The sequence below is a fragment of the Pinus tabuliformis genome, chromosome 5_2 (assembly GCF_031772625.1).
Source record: "Pinus tabuliformis cultivar Carrire ecotype Pingquan chromosome 5_2, CPIR1, whole genome shotgun sequence".
NCBI classification, from domain to species: domain Eukaryota; kingdom Viridiplantae; phylum Streptophyta; class Pinopsida; order Pinales; family Pinaceae; genus Pinus; species Pinus tabuliformis.
The window spans coordinates 848830544-848846836 of record NC_142306.1 but is presented as its reverse complement, the minus strand read 5'-3'; positions in this window follow the sequence as shown (position 1 = coordinate 848846836).

The following is a 16293-nucleotide window of genomic DNA, read 5'->3' as shown; positions in this document are numbered from 1 at the left end:
AGAGATCCTATGGTTTCTTGAATTTGATGGGTCAGTCAACAAATTAGGGGCAGGAGCAGGAGTTTGGATACATAATGAACTAAGCAATCATGCAGAGGGCCGAGCCTATAGGCTAAACTTCAGGTGCACTAACAATATGGCAGAATACGAAGCTCTTTTACTAGGCCTCAAACTAGTAAAATCCTTACAAGCCACAAAGGTTTCAATCATGGGAGATTCAGACTTAATTATCCAACAAGTAAAGGGGAATTTTGTCACTAATGACAAAAGATTGAGATCTTATAGGTCTGCTGCTGCTGAAATACTAAACTCCTTTACTGAATTTCAAATCACCAAAATCTCTAGAACCCATAATCTTCATGCTCATAGTTTGGCCACATTTGCAAGCACCTGCAAACTACCCTTTGAACCTAGCCATTGCTTTACAGCCGAGGTAAAACACAGACCTTCTGTCCCAAACAATGTTAAAGACTGGCAAGTGTTTGAAGATGATACACAAATAAATAATTTCTTGACCTTGCAACAAGAATTTGCAGGACTAAACATTGACACTGAGGGAGCAAGTCAATCACAAATACTTAGTGAACAGAACCACAGGGCAATATCACCCAAAACAGCTAACCAAATGCTACATCCAACAATTTTTAACAAAGACAACATACAAGAAATTCAACAAATCAGTTGTGAAGAAATAGCTGGTGCAGAGGCTGAAATCATAGAGCTGAAAGACAATTTTCTTCCAACAGGCCTAACTCTGTTGGAGGACATTTTTGATTCAAATGATATCCCTAGAAAACCAAAGATGCAGCCCCTTAATGCTGCCATTGAGGAATGCAACATTGGAACCATTGAGAAACCCAAGATAATAAAATTGTCTGCATCCTTACCTCCTGATCAAAAGCCTAAATACATTGACCTCTTCAAAGAGTTTCAAGATGTCTTTGCATGGGGTTATGAGGATTTAAAATCCTATGACACCTCCGTTATCCAACATACTATCCCTCTCAAGCCTAATCAAAAGCCATTTAAGCAGAAATTGAGAAGGATCAATCCCATGCTTCTCCCTTCAATTGAAAAAGAGCTACAAAAAATGTTTAAAGCGGGTATCATAACACCTATCAGGTTTTCAGACTGGATTTCAAATTTGGTGCCCACAAGAAAGAAAACTGGTGAGATAAGACTTTGTGTTGATCTAAGGAACTTGAATCAAGTGTCCTTGAAAGATAATTACCCCTTACCCAAGATGGATCACATCTTGCAAAGAGTAGTGGGGGCCTCAAGAATTTCTTTACTTGATGGATCCTCAGGTTTCAACCAGATCCTAGTTCACCCTGATGATCAGGACAAAACAACATTTACAACCCCATGGGGAACCTTCAAATATGTCAAAATGCCTTTTGGGTTAAAAAATGCAGGGGCTACATTTCAAAGAGCAATGGATATTGCTTTTGCCAAAGAGATTCATGACTTCCTTGTCATTTATTTAGATTACCTCACACCATTCTCGAAATCTGACCAAGAACACTTGAAGCATTTGAGACAAATATTCATAACTTGTAGGAAATATGGAATTTCCTTAAATCCCAAGAAATCCCTGTTTGGTTTGGAAGAAGGTAAGCTGTTAGGTCACATCATTTTAAAGGATGGCATTAGAATTGACCCAGACAGGATACAAGCTATCTTACAAATGCCCCACCCAAGAAACATCAAAGAATTGCAAGCCTTCTTAGGTAAGATCAACTTCTTAAGAAGGTTTATCCCAAACTTAGCAGAATTGATCAGATTACTAAATAACATGCTTAAGAAGGATTCAAAAGTGAAATGGACGGTAGAAGCCAATCAAGCTTTTGAAGGTATAAAATTGGCCCTTACCCAAACCCCAGTCTTAACAAATCCTCAATTTGATAGAGAATTCATCATTTTCTCTTTTGCCTCCCAGCATACTATTGCTGTTGTTTTATTACAGAAAGATGACCAAGGAAATGAAAAACCCATTGCTTTCTTTAGTAAAGCTCTTAGAGATGCACCCTTGAAATATCAAATCATGGAGAAGCAAGCTTATGCTTTGGTCAAGGCCATTAAAGACTTTAGGATTTACATCCTATACTCCCATGTTATAGCTTATGTGCCAAGTCCCATTGTGAAAGACATACTCACCCAAGAAAACCTAGAGGGCAGAAGAGGCAAATGGATTGCCAACATATTGGAATTTGATATTGAAATAAAACCTACAAAACTGATAAAAGGGCAAGGTTTGGCCAAACTAATGACAGAAGCAAACTTTCAAGCCTTAGACATTAACCAACTGGACAATGAACCGGAGCTGGCGACTCCAAAGATCAATGCAGCCTTTGAACAATCCTCTTGGTATTCTGATATATGCTATGTGTTACAAAACCTGTGTGCTCCTCCAGGATTGTCCAGAACTAAATGTAGGTTCTTAAAAATGAAAGCTTCAATATTTTGTGTCATGGATGGCAATTTGCTTTGGAAAAACCATGAGGGTATACTGTTAAACTGCTTGATTGAGAATGAGACTAACAATGTCATGAAAGAATTTCATGCAGGTGATTGTGGTGGACATTTGTACTGGAAGTCCACTGTGGATAAAATATTGAGGGCAGGTTACTATTGGCCCACTATTTTCTCTGATGTCAAAAAATTCACCACTTCATGTCATAAATGCCAAGTGTTTGAGGGAAAGAGAAAGTTACTGCCACTTCCCTTGAGGCCTATTGCTACAGAGAGACCTTTTCAACAATGGGGCTTGGATTTCATCAGGGAAATTCATCCCTCATCCTCAGGCCAACATAGATGGATTCTAACAGCTACAGACTACTTTAATAAATGGATTGAGGCCATCCCATGTAGACAAGCAAATGATTCCACTATCATTCAGTTCCTTGAGACCAATATCCTGTCTAGATTTGGTTGTCCTGATAAGATCATAACAGACAATGCTGCTGCCTTTAGATCTAAGAAGATGGTGAATTTCTGCCACAAATTCCACATTACCTTGGGCCATTCTACTGCATACTACCCTCAAGGAAATGGTCTAGCTGAATCATCAAATAAAAGTCTTATAAACATCATAAAGAAGATGTTGGAAGAAAACAAGAAGAACTGGCATAAGAGGCTTGTCAATGCCTTATGGGCAGATAGAATAACAACCAAGAGATCAATTGGGGTCAGCCCATATGAATTAGTCTATGGATTAGAAGCCAAATTCCCTTCATCACTAGGGATCCCTGTTATGAAACTACTTCAAGAAAGTCAAGCTGAGCCCAATGACATGCAAAGAAGGATCAATCAGATAATATGTCTGCAGCAAACTAGAGACCAAGTTTATAGCAGAGTTCAAGTTTTACAAGAAAAGTTAAAGAAACTTTTGATAGAAGGACTAAGGCTGAAGATTTCAACATTGGTGATAAAGTCCTCAAGTGGTATTCAAGAAGAGAAGATAAAGGAAAACATGGAAAATTTGATTCCCTTTGGAGAGGACCATTTGCTGTTCAAGCACTGCAAGGAAATAATACTTACTTCCTTAGGAATCTTGATGAAACTGATTTGGATAAAGGTCCTGTCAATGGCAGGATGTTGAAGCACTATTTTGACTACTATCCATGAGTGTAGCGTAATTCTCCCTTGTACATACTCAGGTGTATATATTACTCTCTTTCAGGTGTATATATTACTTTCTGTTAACATGTAAAAGAATGCAGTTTTTCGAGTTTTGTGAATTATCAGCAAAAGGCAAATAAGTTCAGAGATGCACCAAGAGGGGAAGAGCAAAATTTTGAGATTTCAAAGAGATGCACTCCAAGTTTGGTAAGAGAACTCATGGACCAAGGCATTCTGACTTGCTGTTCTTGGTCTTTCAAATGGAAAAACCATCCCCATGTGGAGCCACTGTTAGCTACCTATACCAATAGGTTTCATATTTCATGATTGGTAAAGAAAGTTCCAAATTTGCTCTGCTTTGGTGATTCAAAGATCCCATATTTCCATGAGAAGACAATGTGTGTACATAAGCTTGATGTTGACTCAATTTTGGATGGATGGTCCAACAGCCTAATCTGGATCATGCCATGTTTCAATTTTCTGTTGTAGAATAGAGAAAGAAGTCTGTCCAAATTGTTTAATCTTGGCAGACCACTAGTTAGGTAGAGAATTAAGGTTCCCAACTGCTTAATCTGGGACCTTGGAAGCAATAAGGGTAGTTCTAGATAGAAAATCAAAAGAAAAAGCCAAAAGAAAAGAAAAAGGCACATAAGGGTCTGCAAGTCTAAGTGCACCCTCCATGAAGAAACAAAAAATGCTAGGCAAGTAGATGGGTAGGCAGATGGGGTTGCAGAAATATCATTCCTTTCAATTGAGTGTTTGGTAACCTTTTATAAAGGAACATCAGTGGATAGAGAAGGTCCTCTTCTCCATCATTTTGCAGCAAAACAAAGGAGCATGTCTAACTTCCTAATCTCCCCTTTCCACATTCATTGCTAACATCCCCATACCAGTTGCCTTCATGAAAGAATTCAAGGTCTTATGGTGGTTCTTGTTTCTTTAAAAGCCACATTTCTTGTCTAAAAATCTTTTCATTTTGATCTACTCCCTAAAACTAAGTTGATTCCATACAAACTTAGTGTTATCACTCCTCATTCACCTTTTCCACCCATATTAACCCCTAACTTCTTATTATCTAAATCCCTATGTTCCCCTTTTCCCTAACTATTATAAACACTATGGTGTATAAATCCCAAGCAATATATAAATATTCCCTTCCCCTTTGGCACTATAGCCATATGTTCAAAGTCAGGGATTAAATTGACCTCTGGTCAGTTTAATAACCTAAGCCCTACCCCTCTTTCCCCTTCAGAGGTCATTTAAACCATTTACCCCTTCATTTGCAAAAGAACCTTGTAAAAAACCCCACTTTCACCCCTAACCCGCTTTATTTGTAAAAACAGATCGAAAACCCACTTTTCGGCTTTATCCAAAGTTTGGCGCAAATACACATTTGTATAAAAAAATTACATTGAAAAACCCATATTATCCGCCGAACTCCTAAGTCCCCGCCGGGCGCGTATTCCAAAGAAAATATTATTTTAATCCCCGCCCGCTGCCGTATCGTCCTGGCACTTTAACGATCCGTCGACCGTCGAATCCGGGTCCTTTCATTGGACGGCCCACATGCATATCGGGTCGGGCCCGACGTCCGTAAGATAGCACCCGAGAAACTGTCAGAGGGTGACGTCAGGCCTCTGCCACGCGTCGCCCCCACAATTTCTCAGGTCGCCTTCTGACAAAACCGCGGCCGTATCTAAGGCGGTCCGAGAAAATCCACTTACCGCTTGTGGTTTTATGATGCTCACGTCACCTCCTCATCACTGCCACGTCGTGCTCGCGTCATTACTACATCACCGCCGCGCCAGCGCCCCTGTCCGCCACTGCTCCGATATGTCCGCCAGCTACGCATCCCCGTGGACCACTCACAGGCCGCCACGTCACTCGATGACATCATGCTGACGTCATCCGACCTTGACCCCACCTGATGACGTCATGCTGACGCCATCCATAAAAAGCGCCAAAATCCCAAAAGTCCATATTTTTGTCGAAAAACGCGGTTTTTCTCACTTTTTGCAAAATCAAGAACTATTCTACTCTGCATGCAAATTACGTTCATTCATTGCCAACCTGCAAAAATCGACCCAGAGACCGTCGGCGCTTCCATTCCACCTGCACTTGTAGCCATTGCCGACAGTTTACCAGGTATTTATCCAAAGCATTCCTCTGCGCCTATTTTTGTATCCATAAATTGTCCGAAGCTAGCTTAAAAGAGTGAAAAACACAGTATCTACCAGTAAATCCTGGTGGCTAGCTTCCTTTTTTAACTGTTGAGTCCAAATTCACCTGCAGAGCCTTGTTTGTCCGAGTTTTCACCAAACCTGCAGTCTGTTTGCGCATTCGTGGACTTAGACCCCGAAACTATAATAATTCACCGTGGAGACACTTGAATCGGTCCTGATATTAGTTCTATCAGTCCTCTGTGTAGTTTTTCAATTGCTGCTGTTACAATTTACCCTCTGTTCCTTGCAATTCACCTCTCTATTGTAAAGATACCCCTTTTTGCTACTCTCTTCAGTAAAACCACTTCACATACAAATCATAGGCCTTATTAGACATGGAAACACCAATAGCATTGAATATTCAACCTCTGAATGCCCCACAAAGAGAATTAGAATGGAAGGCCCTAGGTGATAAGGATTATCAGATGATAGACTCATTTTCAATGAACTCCAAATTTAACATCCATCTGCTGAACGAGTTAAAAGCCCAATACCTTAGTGGAGCTGATATTTTAGGGATTTGGGACTCCAACTTGCCCATTTACAACCTCCCTCAAGTCAATGCCCTTCCGGACTTGATCCATAGATGCTGTGAATGCTATGATCCATGTCAGAGAGCTGTTCTCAATCCCTCAGGTGCAGTCTTGTTCCATATCACCCCTGAGGCCATAAATCAAATGCTCAACTTTCATTCTGCAAGACCATTGACTCCTCTCTCCATGCTAGATTTATTAAAGAAGGGGGGAAACCTGTCCAGTGCCCATATCATCAAAATCAATCAGTTATTCATACAGCCAGGCTCTGAAACTATGAGAACACCTCCTATTGGAAATCCATACCTCAATGACTTGGGCAAAATGCCTGTAGATTTGATCAGTTATGTCTTGGGCTACAAGGGAACTGAGGATGTTGATGACACCATTATGGCTATGCTGTCCATATTTTCTCCTGGAAAGCCTCCTGTTGTGCACTATGATTATGCTACATACATTGCAAACAAGATTCATGAGCAACTGTTGAATCTAGAAAGGGAAAAGGTGTTTAGATACACCAGATACATATATCATCTGTTCTTATTTTATCAACCTGACAGTTTCCCTATTCCTCTCAAGAAACTTGATGCCCAGGGAAATCCAAGGTCAGTTGTGTTTTGGACCTCAGTTTTTCATCACACCTCTTGCTCACCATACACATACTCTGAATTCATAGACCTTTTCATTCATCCAGCTTTGACCTTGTTATATGGTGTTCCTCCTCCAAGATTAACAGATGAAATGCAAAGCATTCTCCATCTTTCTAAGTCCTACAGCATTGGTGATTGGTACTTTTACCAACACCACACAGTAATCAGAATATATGGCTATGTGCTGGACCCTTACAGGCTGCCAAGATATGTCCCCATGAGACTATTTGCCTTGAAATATTTCAGGCAGTTTGGAAATGCAGACCACATCCATTTCCATAGTAAAAACAAAAAAGTGAACCTAAAGGTCAGGAACTAGCTAGGCCCTTTTCTTTACAACATAAGGGAGGAGGGATGGAAGGAAGCAGATGGCATGCTAGAGGCCCTCCGATTTGAAACTAGTTTCAAATGGATACCTTATGACCCTAATCATTTCATTTCTCTCAGAAGGGTAAAACATAAACTGGGTGGCTATCCTCATGTCAGATTTCCTCATATTGAGAAATATGCCAATCAACTAAGTTGGAAAGAAGGCACCCTAGAAGAGCCAATCACTAGAGAGAAAATGCTGCAAAGAGAAGCAAAAAATATTGAAAAAGAGGCTGACTTGGAAACTTGTGGGCAGGTTTCCTCTTCATACCAAAGGCAGCTTGGAGCAGTTGCATCATCTTCAACAGCACATCAGCAAGCAGCTAGAACTACTCATCAAACTTCCAGCAAAGGCAAAGAGAAACAGATGGAGCCAGAATAGCTAGCTCCCACAAAAGAGCAACAGCAGCAGGAAGTACAACAGCAAAAGGAACAGCAACAAGAGAGGCAGCAAGAAAAAGAGCAATCAGGACAGCAAGAACAAACATTAGAGGCCCCAATATCCATAGGGCAGCAAGCACAGGACACTCTGCCTCCTAGGCAGGAGACTACAGTGGAGGCCTCAGTCCTCCAAAATCCACAAAATGAGGACAGAAATCGGAAGAGGGACAGAGAGACTCCCCTCACCACCTCCACAACTCACGGGGAGAAAAGGCATAGAATGAATCCCCTCTCTGAGGAAGAAATGCCCATTGGGCAATCTTTAGGCATGGGCCTGCCAAGCATGGAAGCATCTGCAAGTTCCTTTCAGCAGGAACATGAAAGAACAGTTGGAGGAGAAGTCAGTTCCTCAAGCCACCAAAAGGGAGCTGAAGTAGGTATCAAAAAACAATTTATTGATATCAAAAAGAGAAACGAGCCAATCAAGATACAACTCTACAATCACTTGTTAAAGATGGCTCCTACAAACCAGCAAAGATTGATGTCTGCCTATGATGTACATGAGGGCAAGATGGTAATGAGTCATTTCATGCCAACCATGTTGCAGCCCCAGTCAGCTGCAGACTACGTAAGGACCAACCTTGAGGTTCTAGCCAAAGACATCCACCCTATGGATCAAATAGAATTGCACAAGCAAATGGGTGAGATGGTGTATGCCACTCTTGCAAACAAAACGTTGGTGAATCTTAGGCTGGAAAATAGCCTAAATAACACAGCTGCCCAACTTGAGTTGGAAAAGGCTTCCTCCCAAGCAAAGGACAACCGAATCAAAGCGCTGGAGGACATCATTATAGAGCTTGGGCATGATCCCAAGGACATCAAGGCTGTTCAAGCACTATTGAAACTAAGGGATGTAGACATGGCTGCATTGAGGAAAATGATTAAGATCCCAGCAACTATTCACGCACAAACAGAAGAGGTTTCTCAACTGAGACATGACCAAGATGTAGCAGCTATGCTGGTATCGTTATAAAAACAGTTGATCCAGACACAGGAGAAATTGGGAGAATCAGAGGCTGCACTGCAGGCAGCATTACAACAGAAGGAAGGAGGCCAAACTTCTCAGCCCCCTCCAGAGATAATCAATATTGAGGAACCTCCTCAAACTACTGCTCCTCCCACAGAACAGACAGCACCCTCTACATCAACACCAACACCAACAACAGAGCAGGCTCCAAGCCTGGACATGCAGAAGTTGAAGAGTGAAATCCAAGCCTTGGAAGCCCAAATGGAAGAACTAAATGAGGCCAGGGAGAGTCTAGCTAAGCTAAATGAGAAATATGACAAGTCAAAACAAAGCATAGCTGAGAAAGGAAGAGAGATAAAGGCTCTCAAAGAGAAGATAAAGGAGCTGGAAAAAGAGCTCACCCTGGACAAAGTGGTGGCTCAGCTCAAGACATTTTTATGGGCCAACATTGGCCAATCAATCATAGATCAGTGGCAATACATTGAGACCATTCATGAGCAAATAGAACTCATAGTAAAAGCACACAGAGAAATCCAGAGAGCAAGGGCATCTCTAGGCAACATGCCTGAGGTAGCCAATAGAATGATTAATGTGCTCAATAACCGTACAGGTCCTCAGCTGGCAGCAATGGGAATTACCAGCAGAACTGAAACCATTTTGCTAATAAAGAGGGTCCTTACATTAAGAAGCCTGGTACAAACACTGGAACGAAGAAGCCAGGACATGCAGACAGAAGTAAACAGGTTCATGGACAAGTTTGCAGCACTTCAAAGCAAAGGTCTTCCTGGCTTACTGAACAGCGTAGGGAGGCTACTTTCGCATGAGAACTATGCAAAGAGGGTCAACACATTTGCTACAAATCAGATCACTGAAAGACCTAGTACTTCAGAAGAAACAGGGCCAGCATCTGGGAAAAATCTCTATGATAGAGTAGAGAATTTATTTTTTATCATGAATGAGATCAAGCATTTGTTTGAAGTGCCTCCAAACTTCTACAAATATACAGAGGCAGATGAGACCTTGGATGCAATTTTGAGACATCAATTGCCCACACAAGAATGGTGGACCAAAATGATACAGATGATATTGTAATCAAAAGCCTTTCATCAATTTTTTCATCAAAAGACATAAGTCATCACCTTTAGAAAAAGTGATGCACACAGTATGATTATAGAAGAATGGGCTGAGCCAACTCAGCAAACCCACTAGGGCACCAAGGCAGCACTGACAGTTACAGATGACCGGGCCGAAAAGGCTACAGCATAACAAAGACATAAAGACACATCCTTCAGCATTTATAACAGAACGTTCAACCGACTCAGTGGCCTCCAAAGGTCAAAAAGTCTTCTGACAGTATTAAAGAGCATTCATTTTGTATTCATAGCAGTAATAACTTCTTTATCTGCTATTTTGTAAAGTTGGTGAACGTATTTATTTCTCAGATGACTCAACGGTTCAGATATTTTGCATGACCGATTGTATATATTCCCCCTCGCATAAGCTTGCAGGGGTTGTTGTTGATTTCTCTTCTAGAGTTCTTATGCTGTAAATTTCAGAGTTTAATACAAAGGCTGATGGAATTTCCAAAGTTTGTGTTGTCTGAGGCGTTGTAACGTGACTGCTGAATGCTACAGGATTCCTGCGTGTTTTCATGGCTCAATAAGTTTCCTTTAAACTTTCTTTATGTTCTTTTATTATTTCGTCATAACTCATCCATGTCCTATATTTCAGAGTTAATGGCAGAGAAAAAGACGAATTCCAAGATTTATTCATAGAATACCCTGAATTCAATCTATGCTATTATAAATGTTTTCTTCAGTTATGGTTACAAAGGTGTAATTCTTAATTGCTGCACCTCTACACTATATCTTTCACAGTGACTATTGTTTAGGAATTCAAATCTGCTCCTTTACAATATATCTCTTTCTCACACCCCAGCTTAGTGGAAAATTCTTAATTGCTTTTCACTAGTTAAACACACTTCATCCTCATAATTTCAAGTTTGTTTCATGAGATATTCAAATGGCCCTGCAGTTTCAACAATCCCAACCTACCTCTGAAACAACCTGTAACCACAGACTCCATTGCCCAATGGATTAATATTGTCTAAAGATTTCCACCTTAAGCACTGAAAGACATCACTCAACCAAAATATAAAACCAGACCCTGAACTCATAACTAGCCTAAAATCTTCACAAAACAGAGACAAACCTTAAAGAGAGAGCCCTCTCTGATTACAGTTGGGCTAGAAACTGTAATCCAAATCTTGGTTAGTGGTTCCCCCGGCCGTATTCTCTTTGGAGTCAAAGGGAACAACCTGGGTGTTAACACAATATTTACAGGAGAACTTCTTATTCCTCACTCTCACACTTCTACCTCCCCATGCCTCATGGGATCCTATTAATTTATACAAATGGATTAGAACCCAAGCAGATTCTAGATCCCTTAACAAACTCCAACAATATTTCTCTTGATCCCTAAAATCTCTCATCCAAATCCTAAAAATCCTCTAATTCCGCTTTTAACTCAACTAATCCTCTATTCTAGGATCCCCTTATCCCTAAGATCTCTATGAGATCTTTACAAGTCTATCATCACTCATATTCTCTCATAATTGAGAATATTTACAATTAAAACCTCACACACATATCTTCCACTCAATTTATTAAAAATATACAAATAAATTAAAGCATCACACCCCCTAGTCAACCAAATATACAATGATTTTTTGAAGCAGGATGCTCCTGCATCAGACTCCCGATGTAGAATAGAAAAATTCATAGACTCCTGTCTATGAGGTCTATCACATTTCTATAGTAACATGACAGCTATAAGTCTCAATGACTTGCTACTTCCAGGATTCCAAACTCTGTTTTGTTGTTGGTCCTTTAATCTTTCTTCCTGATTCTATTTACAAGATTGGAATAACAATTCATCGTGATTACATTCAGGTTCCAAATGTGCAGTATGTTCATGTTCCAACAACATTTTCATTTCTTCAGTTTCAACTTTGTTGTCATTCTCTATGCTTCTATTGTGTCAAATTTGTTGATTTGAAGGCATATTGTCACATTCTAACTTTGGATTATCCAACCATTCTTCTAGAAATTTTAATTCTACTGCAATATTACTCATGTTAACATCTGAAATTATTTGAGGATTATCAACAACTTCAATTATTTTTTCACCTTCAACATCTTTAACATTTCCTGCATCCACAAACAAGCTATCAGTTTTTAAAATACAAGACCTTTCAACGTCATTTGATGTTTCAAGCACCAATCTTTCACAATGGACTTTCTGGGTTTCAACAATTCCTTTGAGTCTCTCCTTTTCCAACAAAGCAATATGTATTTGTTCAAGTTCTCTGAACTTGTTTATCAACTTGGCATTCCATTTCTTTTGCAATAGGTTTCATATAACTCGTTTCCTCATTCTCCATCCATGTCTTCGGTCTTCATTCTCTTTTCCCTGCAGCCATTCCGTTAGTATGTCAAGTCATGCTTTCAATTCCTCAATCTATTTCTTCATCTTCTGTGGTGAACTTTATCCTATTCACTGTCACCTGCAACAACTATCACTTTACCAAGTTTTTTCTCTGAACTTGTCCAATGTTTCACCTCACTTGAACGTACTCTTGAGCAATCCTTGCTCCTCTTTGCCACAAGAAACAATTGTAGTACAATCAAAGACTCAAACTTTTTGACTTGACTTTATGACTCTTAATTTCCTTTTGACTCTAGACTTTTAAAAAAATTCACCAATCACTCCAAAAAAACCATGCTTATTCATCAACCTATCACTTATCACTCTAAAATTATATTAATTTCTTATTACTCCATCACTACAAAGAATAAAACGTTGCTAAATCCTTATGTCTCCCTTGAAAGCACATACAATTAAAAATTGTAAAAAAAATGATTCTCCACTTACATGAATCCACTTTTCCTTTACATTCTTAAAGTTTTTCACATAAATTTGATCTTAATAATAAGTGGAATTTTAGGTGATCCTTATTTAAAAATAAGTGGAATATTGTATCCACATGAAATTAATAAGTGGAGAATTAACGTGATAAATGAAATATGGGATTGCATGCAAATGAACTCTCTTTCTCCACAACTTCATTTAGAAAGGTGTACGACTTCGTTCAGAAAGGCGTGCTTGTTTCACTGCATGCAAATGAATTTAAAGCTCACTTTCTCCACTTTCCCCATGACTTTCTTCACGCAGGTCACATCCTCTTCTAAACAAATGTTGACTACGTAAATATACCGTAAATAACAAGTAATAACATGCGACCAGGTCTTCAAAACTTTGTTGGCCACGTTGATCAATGAACAATGCACATTTTCTCCAAGTCAAATACTCCATTTCTTATTTGGCTTCTTCAATAGCGCTCTTCTCATGTTACGATGATCCTTATGATAAGCTAATGTTGCACCACGACCCATTAAACCTTACAGTCAACTTGCATCACGCACATTAAATCAATACCTAGAACTGAATATACCTGTGCACAGTGCTCCATACAACATTAGAATTGTCGTATATCCAAGACAGATGCAGCGTCAAATAGATGCAGCATTTGTAATTACCTGCCAACGAGCAGATGCAGCATTGAACAGTGTTCTTACACGCATTAAACCAACACGGGATGTGCAAAGCTGTATTACGAAACAACAAGGAAGGCAGTAGCCTTTATAGGCCTAGACCAGTTGAAACTTTCACCATAGCAGAGCGCAAAAGCCTATCTTCCAGGATGAAGCCTTGCCTAACAATTCCCTTCCGACGATGGCTCTCATCCTCCTTACGTATCCAATCTCCCACGAATCTTCATAGAATCGATCAGCAAATGTGAATGTTTCAGGCAACTAAGGCTAAATAGAAAATGGGCCCTGGAAACTAAGGCCAAAAGTCACCCAAAATACAATGCAACTTGTACTAAAATTGAGGAAAGAGGGAAAACCTCGTGGGAAAACCCCCCCCTCAAAATACATTGTAATCAAAAGAAAAGAGGAAGAAAAGACAGTTGCTAAGCAACTGTGTCCTTCACTCCAAGACGATCGCGCAAAGAGCGAAACTTCTACTCAGTGAATGTCTTGGTGAAGATGTCTGCAGGCTGTTCTACTGAGGGACAGAACTGCAAATCAATGACCCGATCATGTACTAAGTCTCTGATGTAGTGCATATGGATCTCTATGTGCTTCGTCCACTGCCACTGTACTAGATCCCTGCAAAATTTGAGAGTGCTCTGGTTGTCACACAAGATGGCAATGGGCTGGTGGAACTGGATGCCCAACTCAGTGAGGAAGTGTTGTAGCCACAGAGCCTGAATGGTGATGTTGACTACTCCTCTGTACTCGACCTCAGCTAAAGAGAGAGCAATAACAACCTGCTTCTTGCTCGACCAACAAATAGGGCCAGATCCTAGACTGAGTGAATATCCGGAGGTGGACTTGCGATCAATGATGTCTCCCACCCAATAAGAATCTATGAAGCCAAGGAGATTCAATGCAGTGCCTAATGCATAGTGAATCTCAAAGGTGATGATGCCCTGCACATATCGGAGGACGCGCTTGGTAGCATTCTAGTGTAGCTCATGCAGCTCCTACATGTATCTCGAAACTGCCCCTACTGCATATGAGAGATCTGGTCTGGAGTGGGTGAGGTACAATAAGCTCCCCACTAGCTGTCGATAGAGAGTGTTGTCAACTAATGGAGTGTCACCTCCATCCTCAAGGTGGACCCCAGACAGAAAAGGAGTCGGTGCTGGCTTGCAGTCAGTCATGCGAAATCTCTCGAGGAGATCCCGTGCATACTTAGCCTGAGAGAGTTTGATGCCTGTGGCATCCTGGCTAATCTCAAGACCAAGAAAGAAGTGTAATGGACCCATGTCCATCATCAAGAACCTATCATGCAAGGCCCTCTTGACTGTAGCAATGGCTGAAGCCGAGCTGTCGGTGATTAGGAGATCATCCACATACAAAACTAAGATAAGAAGAGAATCATGTGTCTTGAGCATGTAAACATTCGGATCAGACTTACATCTTTCAAAGTTTTGTGATAAGAGAAAAGAATCCATCTTCGCATACCAAGCTCTCGGGGCCTGCTTAAGGCCGTAGAGAGATTTCTTCAGTCTGCAGACCAAAGATGAATCCTGAATGAAACCATGTGGCTGCTCCATGTAAATCTCCTCTGATAGGTCTCCGTGAAGAAAGGCATTCTTCACATCCATCTAATGTACTTCCCATCCCTGGGCAGCCGCAATGGCAAGTGTAAGGCGTATGGAATCCATCTTTCCTACTGGAGAAAAGGTCTCGTCATAATCAATGCCATGCACTTGTTGGAAGCCTTTAGCTACTAGGCTGGCTTTCCATCTAGTGATTTTCCCATCTACAGCACTCTTGGTCCTGTAGACCCATTTGCATCGGACAAGTTTCCTTCCTGAAGGAAGGGGGACCAGATCCTAGGTATGGTTCTCAAGGAGGGAGTTATATTCCTCCTCCATAGCGGACTCCCAATATGGATGCCCAGTAGCCTCAACATAAGACTATGGATCAGAAGACTAAACCAAATGACAATGCCAGGATGGCGATGGTTCAGTGGCAGTGAGGACAAGAGAAGGCTCAATAAACTCTAATCTAGTCCTTTGCAGATCAGAATTATCCCCCACAAGACCATTTCTAGCAGCTGGGTGGTCTTGTGCATATATCTCACGTAAGCTCCTTGTTCTCTGATTTATGATAGGGGAATATGATTCACTGCTGGAAGCCCGATCTGGACTTGGATGTGGATTATCATTTGCATGCACTAGATTTGTATCTGAAGACTCTGTCTCTGCATCTGCATGCTCTACCTCAGCATCTGCATGCTCTGTATCTGCATCTGAGTGTACTGAGTCATCATCTCGGACATGAGGTAGATAAAAGGTGTTTGCATGCGGCAATTGAGGTGCATGCGAGAGACTTTCCTCAAATTTGACACTTCGCTCAATGATGAGCTTGTTTGTAGAGGAAATCAGGAGCCGGTATCCCTTCACACCATCAAGGTATCCAAAAAAGACGCACTCAATGCTTTGTGGATCAAGAGCTTTCCTCTTTTCAGAGGGGATCCTGGCCCATGCTCGGGAGCCGAAAACACAGAAGTGGGTGACCTCTGGTTTAGTGTCGCTCGAAGCCTTAAAGGGGGTATGATCCTTGATAGACCTATGAGGAGATCTGTTTTGGATGTAGTTAGCACAATTAAGTGCTTCAGCCCATAGCTTATGCGGCAATGACTTAGCATGCAACATGCAGGAAGCCATCTCTTTGAGATATCAGTTCTTTCTCTTAGTAACTCCGTTCTGTTGCGGAGTGTATGGAACTGTGTACTGCAACTGTATGTCGGACTGAAGGCAAAGGTTCCGAAGTGTTGTGTTAACATATTTCCCCCCATTGTCTATACAGAGGGCTTTGACCTTTCTCTCTGACTGTGTCTCAACTAGTGCT